This window comes from Achroia grisella, unplaced genomic scaffold (assembly GCF_030625045.1).
Source record: "Achroia grisella isolate CSIRO2021 unplaced genomic scaffold, CSIRO_AGI_Agris_v1 utg640, whole genome shotgun sequence".
NCBI lineage: Eukaryota > Metazoa > Arthropoda > Insecta > Lepidoptera > Pyralidae > Achroia > Achroia grisella.
The window spans coordinates 276,401-294,607 of record NW_026712977.1 but is presented as its reverse complement, the minus strand read 5'-3'; positions in this window follow the sequence as shown (position 1 = coordinate 294,607).

The following is an 18,207-nucleotide window of genomic DNA, read 5'->3' as shown; positions in this document are numbered from 1 at the left end:
TTTTTGGAAAGACGTAAGTGAAAAGACAAATGGTTGCAGTTTTCGTCTTTTTGCAATGCGCAGTGCGTGCAAATGTGACGGGAGCTGTATCAGTAGGTGACGGTGTTGGGGCTCAACCGCTCACTTTTACCATAATCTCAATGAGAGGGAAACAGATGCCATTACAACTACCGATACAGCATCTAAATTACCGTTTTCCTAATGCATCATGATATTACACCATTTACAAATTACTAGTTGCAATTGTTGCGCTCATGAACTGACACTGTTATTTAAATTTTAATCCTCTAAATACATTCTGCGATTAGTGAAAAATTTGATTAATAATTAGGAATAGCTTCTGTCCTTTCCTATGATATATGTTGCATATAATCAAAATTTAATAATATTTAGTTAATTCAATGAATAGAGATAGTTTTTGTACCTCTGAGCTATGTAATCTGATCTATCCCGTCGAAATCGGTCCAGCCACATCAGAGATTAGCCGGAACAAACAGACCGACAGACAGATAGACAAAAATTATAATATGTACCGTATATATATTCATATACATATAGTAAAAATCACTTATTTCAATATTACAAACAGACACTCCAATCTTATTTATATGTATAGATATAAGCAGTTGCCACTTACCATCGTTTCGTCAGCTTGTTTCCCTCCAAACTAATTACAAAAAAAAACCGTTCAAGCTTAAAGTCATACTCACTTCTTTATTTACAATATACTTACTATAGATTTTTTTTATAAAATCGAGTGCGTTGATACCTGTCTCAAATATTTCTGCCGCTACTAATAATAATAAGAATAATAGTAAAATTACAGGATACAGTATCATGCGTATGACATCATAGTCTCCCGAAATGCCAAAGCTAGAGAGATATCATTACAAATTAATTTTGATGTCCGTAGTATCATTTCTATAGTCAACCATTGCTATTTTCCACCAGGTGGGCCGCCGACAGCTTGTTTGCGATTCATATTACATAAAGAAATAGTTAAAATTATTTCTTTCACTCGAACAATTATAGTGTATGGTATGGATGCAGTTTCCGCATAATATGAACGCGGTCATCAGAACTGCAAATCAACGTGCAGATCAAAACGAGTTCCTTCCTATGTGCTGTAATATAAATAATCATCTAAATTGTGCGTTGACGAACTAGTTTTACGTTCCGGTACCGATTACAAAACTAATAGTATTTTAAATTTGAAATTAAAGTATTTATATGTATTTAGTTTTTTGAAAACTATTTATTCATCCTCTACAGATAATCCATTATATAATATTACAAAACATATTGGACTACATAATGATATTATGAGAATCAAATTACTTGAATTAATATCTTAAATGTATAATAATAATGTCTACAAGAATTAAAAAGAAAGTCAAATATCTATAGTAATTACAGTATTATTGTGGTATATAACAAAAGGCAAAAAAATATACAATTAAAAAAACATAATAAGTGAATGTAATTATAAATATGCGAACTATTTTATAACTGCTTGTTAAATTGCCACTGTTGAGAACTATTTTCTATATATTTTTATAATCATTAATTTGTTTATATATGCTAATGGATTCAGTAAAACATTTATGAGAATATTGGTGCTCTTATGGATATTTAATATCCCTCATTAGGCATCGTCTCGTACTACAACCAAAGTGTATATATATATTTATAATAAAAGAGTTTAATAAAAAAATTAACAACGTATTATTCCAGGTTGAATCATAATCAACATGCTATACCTACTATTATAGATTAATTATATGGGGTGTCTACCCCTCCTAGAATATTCCAAATACACGTAGCCTAATAAATACAGTCGTATATACTAAAAATATTTCTATAAAAGTGTGATTTGTGAACAAAAAAATATGTAAAATGAACTTGACAAAATACTTAACGTTTTTATTATTGTACTAGATGGAGATATCGAACCCGAGACCAACATCCGAGCAGCGACGCGTAACGTCTGAGCCATTCAAGTTGAAACAGAGAGTTTCCTGTGTATACAAGGTCACTTGTGGTAATATTAATGTGGGGCAATTGATACAAAAAAAGAAACAAGTTTCACTAATAACATTTCTGAGTGATAGTTGATACATATGTTACGATTTTAGCATAATTTAGACTAAGTCGGAAACAAATTTTATCGAAAAACATTGCCTCGGTGGTGCAGCGGTTTAGCAAACCGCTTTATTTGATGGTCGCGGGTTCGATTCCTTGCATGGTGCAAACATTTGTATTCCTGAATATCATTGTTTGTATCGGACTGGGTGTATTCTATGTATACATATAATATATAAATTTACAAAATAAAATATCTAAGTATTTGTATCAGTTATCTAGTCCCCACAACACACAAGCTCTGCTTGCTGTGAGACTAGATGGCGCTGCTTTAATTGTTCAGGATTATTTATTAATTAGCTATGCTCGTGATTTAGTTCGTGTAGTATATGAAATAACAATATGATTACAACATTTAAGGGTGGTAACCCTTACTTGTACTTGTAATAATATAATCAATAACGGCAATTGACAGCCTCGGTGGCCTAGTGGTTTAGCATGCCCGCTTTACTATCCGATGGTCGTGGCTTCGATTCCTCGCACGGTACAAACATTTGTATTCATGAGTATGATTGTTTATATCCGTCTGGGTGTTTTCTATGTATAATATGTATTTATTTACAAAAAAAATGTATCCATGTATTAATAACAGTTGAGTAGTACCCATAACACAGGCTCTGCTTACCATTGGACTAGATAATAATAATATATATTCATGAACACAAATGTTTACACCATGCGAGGAATCTAACATGTGACCATCGGAAGTAAGGCGATGTGCTATACTGCTGGACTACCAAGGACGTCATCAATTCAAAAAGCAATTATTTGTACTTTATTACAATACTTAAATAATATATTATATTAACAATAAAAAACATAAGTAAGTTACATAACATAGTAAGTCATAAGTTTGACACACTTAATGACAAAATAAATTTTAATAACGTTCAAAATTTTAACCATTTGGGGATCATTTATAACTCATATCCAATTTATATCTATGTATAAAACTTAAATATGAATGACTGCTATCCCAGATATAGGCATTTGCAACATGTTGATGTGCTTGGGTTACGTTAAGGGATTTTCTCCACGTAAAAAAAAACAGAAAAATTAAAGGTTGGTGTTAGATTTCAACTCACGACCTTTTTGGTGCAAGTCAGAGTAGTCACTCTCATACAATACCTACAAATACATAAGATTATTATTAGATATTTGATCATTCTATAACCGGAACGGTTATAGAGTGATTAAAAAACAACAAATAAATAGAAATGTTACGCACCATGTTATAATTAATTACATAAGCCTATAATTCTTTCATGTACCCAATATATTAAGTTCATGACATACATAGTGAGTAATAGGTGGTAATAGTAAATATCAACTAACATTGTATGTTCCTTATTTAGAGTGACATAATCTCTTGTACTTTGTTACATTTATAAAGAAAGAAGAAATGTAGTGTCATAGCTAATTATAACTAACTTTAGTTGTTACCACATGAGTCTGGGATTTAGAACTCCTACATCTTATAGTTCCTTTATTCTTGCAATCCTCCTTCTTAATTGATCCGAAAAATGACCAACTGTGCTGAAAAATATGTATTTGATAACATTACAACAAAGAAACTAATGTGCAGCATTAGAAAGATATATTAATATATTATACCGTGCCATGTTGTGATAATATTACTGGATACTATTATATATACGCAACGTATAGCCTGTAGTATATAGCCCAAAAGATAGTGACTTCGAATCTGAGCCACACAAAGAGACTTTATGCGTCAAAATATATTACCGACTTCTGATTTATTTTTCTGACTGTAATACCGCTATGTTTTTACATTTATGTTTACAATATCTTTTGTCTATATTCTTTCTATATAAAATAATATACATATCAAAAGGTGCATCGTTTTTAGGTTTTAAATACTCTCAAAGAATCACTATTGTTAATTTACATTATAAATAATGCATTTAATTTATGACTGCACAATGTTGTATTTATAGTCGTATGTATAAATTTTATTAAATACTTGAATACTGTATAAATAAATACGATTACTCAATCGTTGCCGTGAACTACCGTAGATTTGTCATACCGTCTTTCAACTAAAAAGCAACAGAGCGAGCCGCGCCGCAGGGGTCCCACATAACATATTATTAAGCAACTGAACTGTCAAAAAGACCTATTCCCTTTTATATATATAATTATGTGAACGTCAATTCCGTATGTTTGTTGTAATATTAGAATTACATATGAACAAATCAAACTTTTATAGTGGGAAACCGAATTCTATTGGGGTTATTGATGTTCAAAAATTTTAAGTATCAATTACGGAAATGTTACGTAACTTTGGCATATTTTGACTAGCGGATGTTTATTATCTACTTAACTTATGCCCATGTCTGCGTTCACGTGACGGTTAACTAGGATAAAACGTAGTTTATGTTTTTCTCTATCTTAAATGCTATGTCTTCACCTTAGAAACCTTAAGAACCTATCTTCAAAAATATGAAACTTTAAAGAATAAAAATTTAACAACATACGAACTCTTACTTATAAATTATATTAGGCTAAACCTGAGGCAGACTGTAAAAAGTCGTCCTCGTGGGTACCTCATTCTTATGGATGATGAATGCCCTTGACTGCCTAACGGTTTACGCTGGCGGGGCACCAGTGGGGGATGATGACATGAGCATGAGGGCAGGTCAGTTAGCCCATTGTGATAAATTCACCAGGAATTGGTATGATGATTTCCAAGGAAAACCACGTAGAGGTCAACCTGATATTGTACATTGCTAGCAATATTAGTCTACATTACTATACCCTACGCCGCTGGGTACCTCAGTTCCATTTATCTAAGCTGCCAAGCAGCTTACTTTATAAGCCGTGTTTAGTTGTAAGGTGAAGTTTAGTCAGAGAAATTATGGGAGCCATATAGCCATGTTATCTTTCTCTGGATTAGCAACTCAGGAATGGTATCACGGGGTCATAAGACAACCTCGATGGTAGTAATTTAGCACACCGCTCTAAGTTCGATGGTCGCGGGTTCAATTCCTCGCAAGGTACAAACATTTGTAATCATAATTGTTTGTCGGTCTAGGTTTATTTTATGTATATTATTATGTATGTATGTACAAAAAAAAGTATTTATGTATTTCTATCATTACTCTTGTAACTCCAAGCTCAAGCTCCGCTTTACTTGGGACTATACGGCGGTGCGTGAAATTTTTTATTTATTTTTTTCATTTTATAGTAATATCTGCCGACGATTGTGGCGACATCCTTTTGGCCTTTTTTATACTGTAGATATGTTCCATTGTTTTTTTTAATTTTGGGCCGCGTGAATTGCCCAAGGATGTGATAACGTGATATCGCTAGTACTTTTTATGTATTTCGGCGATAGTTACTGCTTACGATGAGGTGGACCATAAACTTGTTTGTTATTCCAATTATATAAAAAATAGACATTTATTTAGTTCTCTGATTTATTTACAGCTACTCATCAAATACCGATATCCATCCTAGAGTTCAATTTTCTTATTAAATGTGATTTAGATTTGTTTTTATTTTGTCATAGTTCAGTAGTAGTTATCGAAAGCCAGCATTGTAAAAAACTTAATTTAATACTAGCTGTGCTTGCGGTTTCACTCGCGTTAAATTTACAGCCTGTATACAATTTTGGTGTATAGGTTATATTACTGTAAAGCTACATTAAAAGTTCAGTAGTTTTTGCGTGAAAAAGTAACAAAGATCCTTCCATCCATACTCACATTCTTTCGCATTTATAATATTAGTAACACTAATTGTGATTACTGTTATTAATTACATTAATTTTCTACTATATATTGTTAACAATAGCGAGTAACAATTTAACCATACAACTTATGGTTCAGTGGGGTCAGTGAACTCGTCCTCCCTGCTATTCTGTCTACATATCGGTATTTTAAATAAAAAAACAATGTTATGCCATGCTTGATACGGTATCGTAAAAAACAAAATGGAATCATTAAAAAATACACGCATCCTCTTAGTATTATATAACGGCGTAAAGGCTACAATATAAAAACTGGACTTCCCATAGAAGTATCAATTATCTCAGACGGGAAGCGTATTATTTTGAATAAGCTATTTAAAACATCAGTCCAGGGTTGACAACATTTAATTTTTTTCTTTCGTATGAAGAAGAAGTGAATCTGGTACCAATTTCGTCCTAAAATCTCGTATAATAATGTAAAATAATAATAAAATTCCTGGACAATTCACACAGCGCCGTCTAGTCTCAACCTAAGTACAGCATGTGTTATGGGTACTAGACAACTGATAGATATACTTCGATATATTGTTTTATATATACGTACTTAATATATAAATAAAACACCCAGTAGTACAAACATAATCACGAATACAAATATTTGTACTGTGCGAGGAATCGAACCTGCGACCATCGAAAGGAAAGTAGCGTATGCTAAACAGTTGGACTACCGAGTTGTCAATTGCCATTAAGATCATTTATCGTTATATTTACGCCAACGATATGTGACTGTATTTACAAGACTGTTCCTAATTTATAATTATTATGTACAGTACCTAAAATCAATGCACATAAATAAAAACTTGTATATAAAATAAATACAGAATTTTGGATGCAAAAAAAAAATTAGTCATACATTTCCGTAAATCAAAATTGTACTGTATTCGTACTGATTAACTACAATTTCGTACACATATGAAAATGTTTGTATGTTGGTAGCCCTGCATCAGCTCGGACCGCCCTGCATTCCGATATAATCAATAATGGGGTTACCGAAACTAAAAAGGTTACCGAATTCCAACTTATATATTTAATCGTCGTAGTCCAGTTTACCTCAACTTAGACCGAAATGTCAAGGATTCGAACCTGGTCGACAAAAGAAAAGTCTTTATATTGTCAATTAATGCATTAACAAAGCAGAAATATGCCATGTCAGTCTGACATCCACACGGTTGGCCAAGGAAATCATCATGATAAATTCTTGGTGAATTTGCCAAGATGGGCTAACTGACCTGACCTTATCTATCTTATATTAATCTTATCGTCCTTCACTGGCATAAATTGTTAGCGTAATCCGGTGCACCATTCCAATATCATCCATAAACTTTTGAAATTAATAAAATAGTAATGCTTCGTTAATGAAAAACCATTACATGACCAAATTTTTGCTGGATATAGCAGCGAAATTTATGCTTGTCAAGTTTTTTCGTACATACTTGATAATGCCTCTTGGTGTTTCAGATCATAACACGGGCTAAGTTATAACTAAACCACTATGTTAGGTTTCATGCGTTCCTGAAAACTATAGCGATTATTTTTTGATAAATTCGCAACAATGGGCTAAGTTAAGTTGAAGTTAAGTCAACTTCATACTCATACGATCATCCTTATAGTATATACCGTTAGTTCAAGAGAATTCCATTGCCAGACAAAAAATCTACCAGCCAATTACACTCTCCAATTACATAATAAATATAGAAAAACGACCACGTCCAAAATGATGTTATAAAACAAATATAACAATGTACTTTCTGTTTGTAACACAACGAAAAAGTGCAAACATATATACTTAACAGCGCATTCGTGATCGGAAATATTTATGCATGTTCCTTATAACATGTGTAAACATATATATAACATGCACTATGTTTGTATTACACAATCTAGCTAAGGGATTTATGAGGTGTAACGTCTACTTTTCCGGATATCTTTTAAAAACGTTTTTGTTTTTTTATTTCTAAATTTTAATATTTTGTTGTGTGGCGTTTTTGTTCTATTCTAAATTTAAATATTAGTCATAAACAATTAAAATTAAAAAAATATATTTTTAATGAAGAGACAGACTGTTATAAATCATCTACGTGACTATACTGGTTTTATCTATGTCAGCCGCCAAGCAGTTATCTTTTAAGTAGTATTTCTATTATAGAGTGCGATTAGGTATGTGTTAGGTTATAAAGTGTTAAATTATAGGATAGAAGACATGAGATTTTATTCCTCTGTAATGGCACCACATGATTGCCATATGCCATATGTTCGTAGTGCTATTCACGTATATAGGCGACGGTCACCCCTTACCGTCAGATGGGCCGTCAACTTTGAACCACGTGTATTAATTACCCAAGATTCGTAGATACTAATTGTATTACAGGTAAAATTACGATAGTTTTAACCGAGATTCGAACTTATTTTTTTGTTTGCACCCCTAGTACTCAAACCAAATTCATACCCGTCAGGCAAGAGTCAGCCTTCAGCCGTTCCACAAGTCGTTCCGCGGGTTCGGTCATAGTTCATGTAGTTGTTTTTTTTAATACGTAATGTACTGCAGCCGCCTGTGCTAACGGTATACGTTAGCGAGACATCAGTGGAGGATAACAGAATAAGTATGAGGACAGGTCAGTTAATTCATCCTTGCGAATTTACCACAAAATAACAAAATGTCATTCCAACCACCGTTGCGAATTTACTAGAAATTAATAAGGTGGTATCCGGAAGGGACCGTGTGGAGTTCGACCCGACATTACTATCAATTGCAACTACTTATTCCAATTACTAGCAATACCTATCCCCTCCGCCTTTTACTTCTGTTACATTTATTTTCGACCGGAGAAGCTGAAACACTATGGTGAACAGAGAAAAAACATCTTAAAAGATCATGGAGATCACAAATGTACCTTTATATTTCCACTTGGGTGGTCATCAGTGCATCCATCGCTTTCCGTACCCCCCATGAGCCTACAAATGACAGTTTATTTAAAATTATGACATCCCATTTCTTATAACTATTCCAATTAATTAAGCACTCGGTGGTTAATAGCGTTTGACGGTAGTCATTTGTCGATTCGAAATATTCAACTATTTTTAGTTAACAAATCTATTACATTCTTATTATTTTTTGTTGCGTCTCTTGCTTTACTTTTTAATATCTAAATTTTTGGGACAGATAATATATTACTTAATTTTAATTAGTATCTTACTTATTTACTTTAGTTTTGTATTTATTTTATAATTTACTCTTTAATCATTCAATTAGTGTAATTTTTTCTTGGATATGCATACAATTCGAATTAGGATATCCTTATTCATGTATGTCTAAGACAAGTCATATATTTCGTCAGGACATCGCGTTGACTGAGAAGAACGAATAGGAATTACCTATTGTTTGTCTTTTCATATATATTACTGATGTTATGTAATTATCATCTATTTGTAGGAATTTTCGGACAGTTCTGTATTTTTATTGATATTTCTCGTTAATATTAGTGCACCGCCAACAATCTTTCTCTGCACCACTCATGATTTTTAGAAATAGAAATAGAAATAGAAATAATCTTTATTCAAATAAACTCATTACAAGCACTTTTGAATAGTCATATTTTGATTCTACCACTCATTCGGAATGCAGATTCATCACAAGAAGAATGAGCAAGAAACTTGTGTGTTGCTCTTTTTAATAGATGTTTTTTTTTATATAAATAATTACAGTGTAACAAGTAAGAGGCATGCGACAATCAACATAGAAATCGCTACGCACTCATTATTAGTGTAATCAGATAATATTGTCAGTGCTATGTATTTAAAATTTTTCTACAAAAACATTATTATCGTTAACGAATTCTTCAATTTTATAGTAAGCTTTTTTGCAAAGGAAGTGTTTTATTTGACATTTAAATCTTTTTTCTGGCAGATTTATAACAGACATTTGACTTATAGGTACCGCTGCAAGGTAATCAGTACGCCATACGTAGACATTGTTTTTGTGCATTAAAGTTAAATAAATTATTATCTCTGCCTATAGCTTATTAGTTTGCATCAACACCATCTGTAGGTTTGCAAGTAAATTGCAACGTGAATTGCAATTTACTCACTTTGGTAGTACCCTACTCGTTAGCTCTACAGCATGACTCCCAATACGATCGTGTACATTCACTTTCTTTAATAAAATCGCACTTCGTCAAATAGATGGCGTTCATTGCACTATACAAGGTAATTTAGTATTTAATAAGATTAAAACAGTTATCATATTTGACATTACTAATTTTGTCTCAGGAAGTTGTATCATGCAATTCTAATTTGTTTTTTTATATTTTTAATTTCTGTTGTACCTGTTCTCTTCTATTGTTATATAAACTCTTTATTATCCTCTCCTTCTATCTTTAATACGCCAACTAACGCAATTCCATTCTTTTTGCAATAGAGGGTCTCGATGGTCTAGCGGTTAAGCACACCGCTTTACTTCAGATGGCCGCGGGTTCGATTCCTTGCAAGGTGCAAACATTTGTATTCATGTGTATGATTGTTTGTATCGGTCTGGGTATTTTCTATGTGTATTATGTACGTATTTAAAAAGAAAGTCTGAGTTTTTATATTAGTTGTCTAATTCCCATAACACAAGCTCTGGTTACCGTGGGACTAGATGGCGCTGTGGTAATTTATGTGATCCAGGGTTATTTATTACTTTATTAAAATCTCCTCAGATGGCCAAAGAAATAAATGGTAAAATATATTTTTGCTTTACTACTAAAAATGTGTAGATAGCCGCCGGTTGATATAATTTTCGTGTACTTATGTAGGTATTATTATCAAAACCATATTAAATATGTAAATTTTACGGGGATGTCTGGAGCAGCACAGATTAGTATCCAGTCAACCGAATGGTCGATTCACCCCGAGGAAACGTCCCACAGCCCGATTTACCGTAACACAAAAAATGTTCAGATAAGCCGACTTTCTAATAAACTCTACCGGACGACCGTTCTTCCTTGTACATAATAAATCTTAGGGGCTCCACCACTAGAGGACAGCGGTACTAAAACTTCAAATAAAACGGTGAATTTTATATATCACTTACATTTTAAGATTTATAGGAACTGATGAATGATTTGTTATTGTATCTTTAGTGGGGGTTGTAAATGAACGTTATTATTATTATTAATGTTAATAACGATTATGAACACGTTATAATAGATTTACATATACTCTATTTCTTATTTGCTACACCATCAAATATTTTTTTGTCTTTATATAATAAAGATTAGAATAGATTTGACAAATTTTAACCATTACAATAATCTATCTAACATTAATATTCGTTATGCCATTATGTCAGAAGTTATTAGACATATCACGATTAAATATACGTTGAAATTTTACGAATACTACTAATAGATCAAAATGCCATATTAATGTCAAACAATTTGAATTTCGAATCCCGAACATTCACAATTCAAAAATTCTTAAATTATTAAACAGTTACAAAAGTTACGTCCTCTTTATATCAATTAGAGGAATGAAATAATCTCGAAGGTTTGACAGCCACCGGTAGACATTTTAATGTAGCCTAATAATCAGAAATAGTAAAAAACTCGTAGAGTACCGGTGGGCTTTAGCATGGCTGTAGATTGATGCGTCTCGAAGGCAGTGTTGCAGGCTCTCTTATCAGGCTATTTTTTTACCTTTTTATCTTTACTTTGAATATTGCCTCTCGTATTATGGGTTTTGAACCGTTAAAAGCTGGAGTAGGTCCGAGACAGTGAGTGAACTTGAACACGTTGTTTTATATATAAGTTCCGCTTGTTTATACTTATAGCTTTATTGATGCTAAACATGTTTATATATATAAATCGCTAACAATGAATATTGGTTTATATACATACATACAAATATTGTATTATACTGTATAAAGGATTATGAAGATGTGAATATAATGTAAATATAGAACATAATTTATACTCCGAAGTTTAATGCATGTAATATTTTAAAAAATGTTAAAAAATATATATTAATTTCTACTATGCATTATTTTGCATGATAAGAAATAAATATAACAAGTTTACATTATTAAAAATTAGATTGACTCGCGCACTTCATCTGCATCTTATTTTTTCGTTTTTACAACAGTTTTCATTCCAGATCCGCTTCTTCAAAAAGCCTCCCTTGTTAAATGGGTTAACTCAAAAGACTACCTTATTACAGTATTGTTATGGCTAAATAGGAAATATATCCTACTAATAATTAAATTATTGTTATTATCTACAAATATGCCAATATGATTGTTACCATCGTAGTATAAAAAATATATAAAGCCATTCCTTTTTCCAAGTAGTCTTCCTTTTTATATAAATATACCATAGATAAGATACATTATACTGATACTTTAGGAATGCAGTTAGTATAATAAATTATTATTTGTCTGTTTGCATAGGCGAAAAATTTTCCTGTTATATTTTATTTATAATCCGCAGCCCTACGTATGGCGTCGCTCCACCTAGCTACGGGGCGTCCTACACTACGTTTGCCTAGGTAATATAAAATAATACGCAGAAATTAAGTAATGATATCATTATATGTAAGTACATAACAAATCATAACAATTACCTATCATCAATGATTTGTTAAAGTAACAAAGAAGTAAATTATTTTGATTGGTTTGCGTTACTTCTGTTAATTACGTTCACGTAATACAAAGTTATATGTTAACGCGTGTATGTTTTAGTAGTTTACAATTTAGCACTTTTATAATAAACTTGCTGTGCCCGCAGTTTAACTCGAATGAAATTCATAGCCTTTGTTGTTATTTTGATTTATAAGCTATATTACTGTAAAGTTTCAACAAAATCCGTTCAGTTGTTTTGCGTGAAAGAAGAACAAACATCCATGCATCCGTCTATCCATTCATAGTCACAAACTTTCGTATTTATTAGTATGATTTTACAATGTAATTTGACATATACCACTGGATAAGTATCAGAAATATATATATTTATATTTAAAGAGACATTTTTGCTGTGTGTATGTAACAAAAACTATTTTAAATTAATATGATTAATTGAGAAATGGCTTAACAGATTTAAATGGTTTCTCGCATGTATTATGTAATGAGAAAAAAATAATCATGATCAAGCTTACTTCATTTTTCCATAAAACAATTTAAAATAGTTCTTTTTGTTTGGCACTCGTTACTTCTACTAAATATAATACTTATTTAAAATATAGTCTCCGTGGTGGTCCACCCTTATTAGGCAGTCCTAATAAAATAATTAATACAGGTGTTGTGGTTGCATTATTTTAGGTTAAGAAATAATATGTACGTCTACAGAATATACCTAATTGTATTATCTTCTCTAATATTATTTTATAATTACGTCAATTTGTATTTGACATCAAACAATATAAACATATAATAATCGTGGGAAGGCTTCAAGCAAAGTGAATCGATGTGCTGGTCAAGATAGCTGGAAGTAGTTGGATGCGAGAGTTGCAGGACCGATCGTCGTGGAGATTTTCGGGGCAGGCCTTCGTTCAGCAGTGGACATCTTCGGGAAGGATGAATTTATTAAAACCGTAATCGATAAAGAGGTCGTATATACTAATAACAATAGGCTGTACAAAATGTACTTTTAATTAAAATATGGTGTAAACAACGTGAGTAGGCGCATAGTTGAGACTGCGCGGTGTTGCGTGAGCGCGTTGTTCCTGTACTTACGCCAGCGGTGAAACTAATGAAAATACGCGAACCATTAGGGAAATGCTAACGCGAAAGTGATTTATTAATTCAACCAAAAATTGCTGTACATAAACAAACTCTTGTAATCGTTCTGTACTTACAGTGCTATTAACTACGTAGTTATAATAATATTTTTATAAAAGAAATCTCAAAAAAGTTGCACAAGATTATTTTTAAACACGCAAGTTACTTGTCCATACTTCTCGTAATGAGACAGGTTTGCGAATGAGCTGTAGATTTAAAAATATTAAATATGATTCAAGAATGCTTAATAATTTTCTATTTACTATATTTATACTATTCAAAAATTGCTTTCTATTCTATTGAACATTTAATATACATAGTTGCTAATAGTCTTCTAAAAACAAAGAAGAAGATAAAATATTTTATTATGTTTGTTACCTAAGAAAAAAATTTCATGTTATTTGAATGATCTTTTGTAATCTCATAGAAATCGGAAACAAAGACCAAACCTACTAATGGTTTATATTTTTTAATAGAGATATTTATTTTTATGGCAAAACAACGTTTTAAAATAGTAAACATTCTTAATACCAAGTTGCGTGAAATATAAATGTATTTTCATAAATATCTGTTATTTTCAATCCCACTGCCCTTTGAAAGTAAAGCAGTGAATTAAACCTCTACTCCATCGATATAAAAATATGTATCTGATAAAAGAAGTTATTTACATATATCTGTAACAACGCAATAATTTACATATATAACGGTTCCTCCATTTGGAAGTGGCATCACTGAAGCGAGACACCGATCCTAAATGTTTGAGATAACAATTTGATAGTTGCATGAGTAATAAAAAGCTTCAGAAATTGGTCACAATTACCCTGGTTACTGCCTCGTAACATTTTAATGAGGGCTCTCCACTTAGTGTGGGAAACGAAACCAGGATAGATACTACCCGCCCAATATCCATACAACTGTGTATGTATGTGTTATTTAAATATTGTATCCAATTCTGAATCACGTAGATCTATTCAACTAAGAGAATGTAAAGATGTGTATATTTTAATATATCCATTTAATGGATTAAATATATAATTAGTATTAAAATTACATCATTCAATATGATACGCGTATTGAAAGAGGTAATTTTATACTATTTCCTTATTTAGATTCCAGATTTATGAATACTTTCTTCTTAATAGTAATTACGTAACAACTATCTACATAATTGTAGTTTTAGAAGGGGTAGTAAGAGATTAGGTACCAGCGGTGCACAATTCCATATAGCAAGTTTTATACAGGACTTCAATTTCGAATAGAGTGAATATGTGTGTACATTTGTGGGTGTGTGTTGTGTGAATTCATTTAAAATTTTTGTTACATTACTTATATTTTAGAGTTTTGGCATGGCTAAGATTCTATAAATAATAACTACGATTGTATATTTTACATACAATCGTAGTTCAATAATGTATTTAATTGAAAATCTTATTGGCATCATATGTTTAGCTTAATACTGATCTATTCAACGTATCACTTGAGCATAGATGGACTGTCAGACTAAACACTAGAAAGTGGGAAGTAGAAATTTGCGCAACAGTTCAATAAAAAACATCCATATCCTATTTTCCGACAATTATTATACGTAATACAGTGCCTAACAATTTATAAAGCAACCATTGGAAATGTTATATATATTATAGTTATAAATTGTGTATTTTCCGATGAATAATTCCGATGGATATTTATAAAAAGACTATTGATGTGCGGGAGTCTTACTATGTAATAATAATATATCTGTCCTAAAACTTAAGGTCAGAAACTCAGAAATGGTTCAACAGGTTTAAATGATTTTGCTTATACATATATATTATGTATGTAAAAATATTTGTGTCCCTTGCTTTCTTTCCTTATTTTATTCGGTTATAATACAGATACATAAAATTGATCAAGCTTTCTTCATTATTCTATATATACTAAGTATTCATATAAACCTTGCACCAATAAAAGTTAGAACAATAACAAACTGATTTTACCTAAATGTCGTTTGACTAAAGTTAGTAATTCGTTTTATGGCAATTGCGTAAGGTTTTACAATAAAATACCAGAGTCTGTTATAAATCTGCTAGAAAAAAGATTTAATTGTCAAATAAAACAGTTCCTTTGCAAAAAAGCTTACTATAAAATCGGAGAATTCGTTAACGATTATAATGTTTTTATAGAAAAACTTTAAATCCATAACACTGACTATATTATCTGCTTACACTAATAATGAGTGCGTAGCGATTTCTATGTTGATTATCGCATGCCTCTTACTTGTTATACTGTAATTATTTATATAAAAAAACATCTATTAAAAAGAGCAACACACAAGTTTCTTGCTCATTCTTCTTGTGATAACTCTGCGTTCCGAATGAGTAGTAGAATCAAAATATGGCTATTCAAAAGTGCTTGGAATGAGTTTATTTGAATAAAGATTATTTCTATTTCTATACATAATCCATATTTAAAAGATAGTCTTCGTGGTGGACCACCCTTATTAGGCAGTCCTAATATTCTCCTCCTATAATTTGTGTATTTTTCAATTTGTCGATGGATAATCAAGAAAGTACTGCCATGGCTAGAATGTCGGAATCTCTTCCCGCCTGGTGTCAGCATGAGATGAGACATATTATATAAGATACAACATATACAATATATTTTAATAAAGAGTACCGTTTATCTTAGTACAAAATTTTATTCGATTCTCTCCAGCTGTTTAATCGATCCAAAGTTTCTAATCAAATGCTAACTTTTTTCGGACATGTGGCCCGTCGGAAACCAGATACCAAAGGGAGACTGATAAACTGATAAGACCTGTGCGAAATCTGGCCCTACACCACGAGGACATAACTGTGTTAAGTCCTGCACGGATGGAACAATATAGGAAGAAGTTATAATCAATTTTTTAACAAAAAAATAATTTAATAACGTTTATTCACAAATATATGAGTACATATTATATTATACATGTTACATTTAACCCTGGCTTTCGGAATAGTATTCTTAAACCTGTGAAACTACGAAAGCCTGCTCCCTCCAACTATTTAATATTTTAACTATGTTTGTTGATAGTTATGTATAAAGAAATCACATTATTTACAAATACCTTATTTTGTATGTTTTTATAATATTGTAACGGCCTTAATGATCTAGTTATTTAGTACACTTCCTTACTTCCGATGATCGCGGATTTGACTAATCGCTCGGTGCAAACATTTGTATTGAGTATGATTGTTTGTATCAGTCTGGGTGTTTTCTTTGTACGAGTATATTATGTATGTATTTAGAAAAAAATGTATCTGAATATTTGTCTGTTGTCTAGTACCCACAATACAAGCTCTGCTTAGCTTGGGACTAGATGGCGCTGTGTCAATTGTCCTCAGTTATTATTATTATTATAGTTTTGTTTACATGTACATTAGTCAGTAATAAATTCGTTTCTTTTTTGGCTCCCATCTAGTCCTTCTTTTACGTTTATTGGACCTTCGAAAAATCTAAATGTATATATAAAAAAGTTTCCAACACAACCATTTCCGCCTGACGGGGACTGTCACCACTCACTGTCTATCCAATTAACCATCTTTTTTGTTTATAGCCAACTGTCGGTTGTGTTGCGCGTTCGCTGAAATCGAAACCTAATTAATTACATATACTGCCTCGCATGCAAGTTACAGTGTGCTCATATACTTAGTCATTAACTCATTACGTAAAATATTAACTAAGCGGCAAGTAGTATATAATTTGTCCCTCGCAGTATCGTCATACTATACTATCAATATCCCTATGTCCAGCAATGGACGTCTTCCGGCTGCGATGGTGATGATGATGAATATCGTCAAACTCGAGACCACAACTATAATATGATGTGAAAAATAAAAAAATAATTCACTAAAATCTGGTAGTACAAGGCATTATCAACTGATATCTTGGTGAAGACAATACCTGATATGACCAAATGTTGTTTTTACAGCGCCATTTATTGCCAAGGTTTGCAGAGCTTGTGTTATGGGTACTAATCGACTAATATATACATAATATATGTAGTATGTAAAATCCAGACCTGTACAAAATAATAAATGTTTATCGTGCGAGGATTCGAAACCATGACCTACGAGAGTGTGCTAAACCGCTAGACCACCAAGGATTTTACTGGATTAAGTTGTCTGGTGCCCCTGTATCACCTATTTCTGCCCCAAAAGGATTGTGTTGCAACTGTATTCTAATTTAACGTATAAGCACCTTGACCGATATAAACAATCATACTCGTGAATACAAAACTTTGCAGAGTGCGAGGAATCGAATCAGCGATTCGCGACCAATTATTTATACAAGTAAAGTTATAACTAATTTTCATTAAGTAGACAGTAAGTGGAGATTTTTGGGGGTGGTCTTTGTCCAGCAGTAGACGTCTCTCGGGCTGAAATGATGATGATGATGATGATGAGACAGTAAGTTTGGTTGCCATTGAAAATATATAATAAATAGTGCAGTATTTTTTAGAGATGGGAAAGAGTGTTGATTATGTAAATTGCAATCGGATACGCGTAAGGTGTGCGTTGCGGCGTGG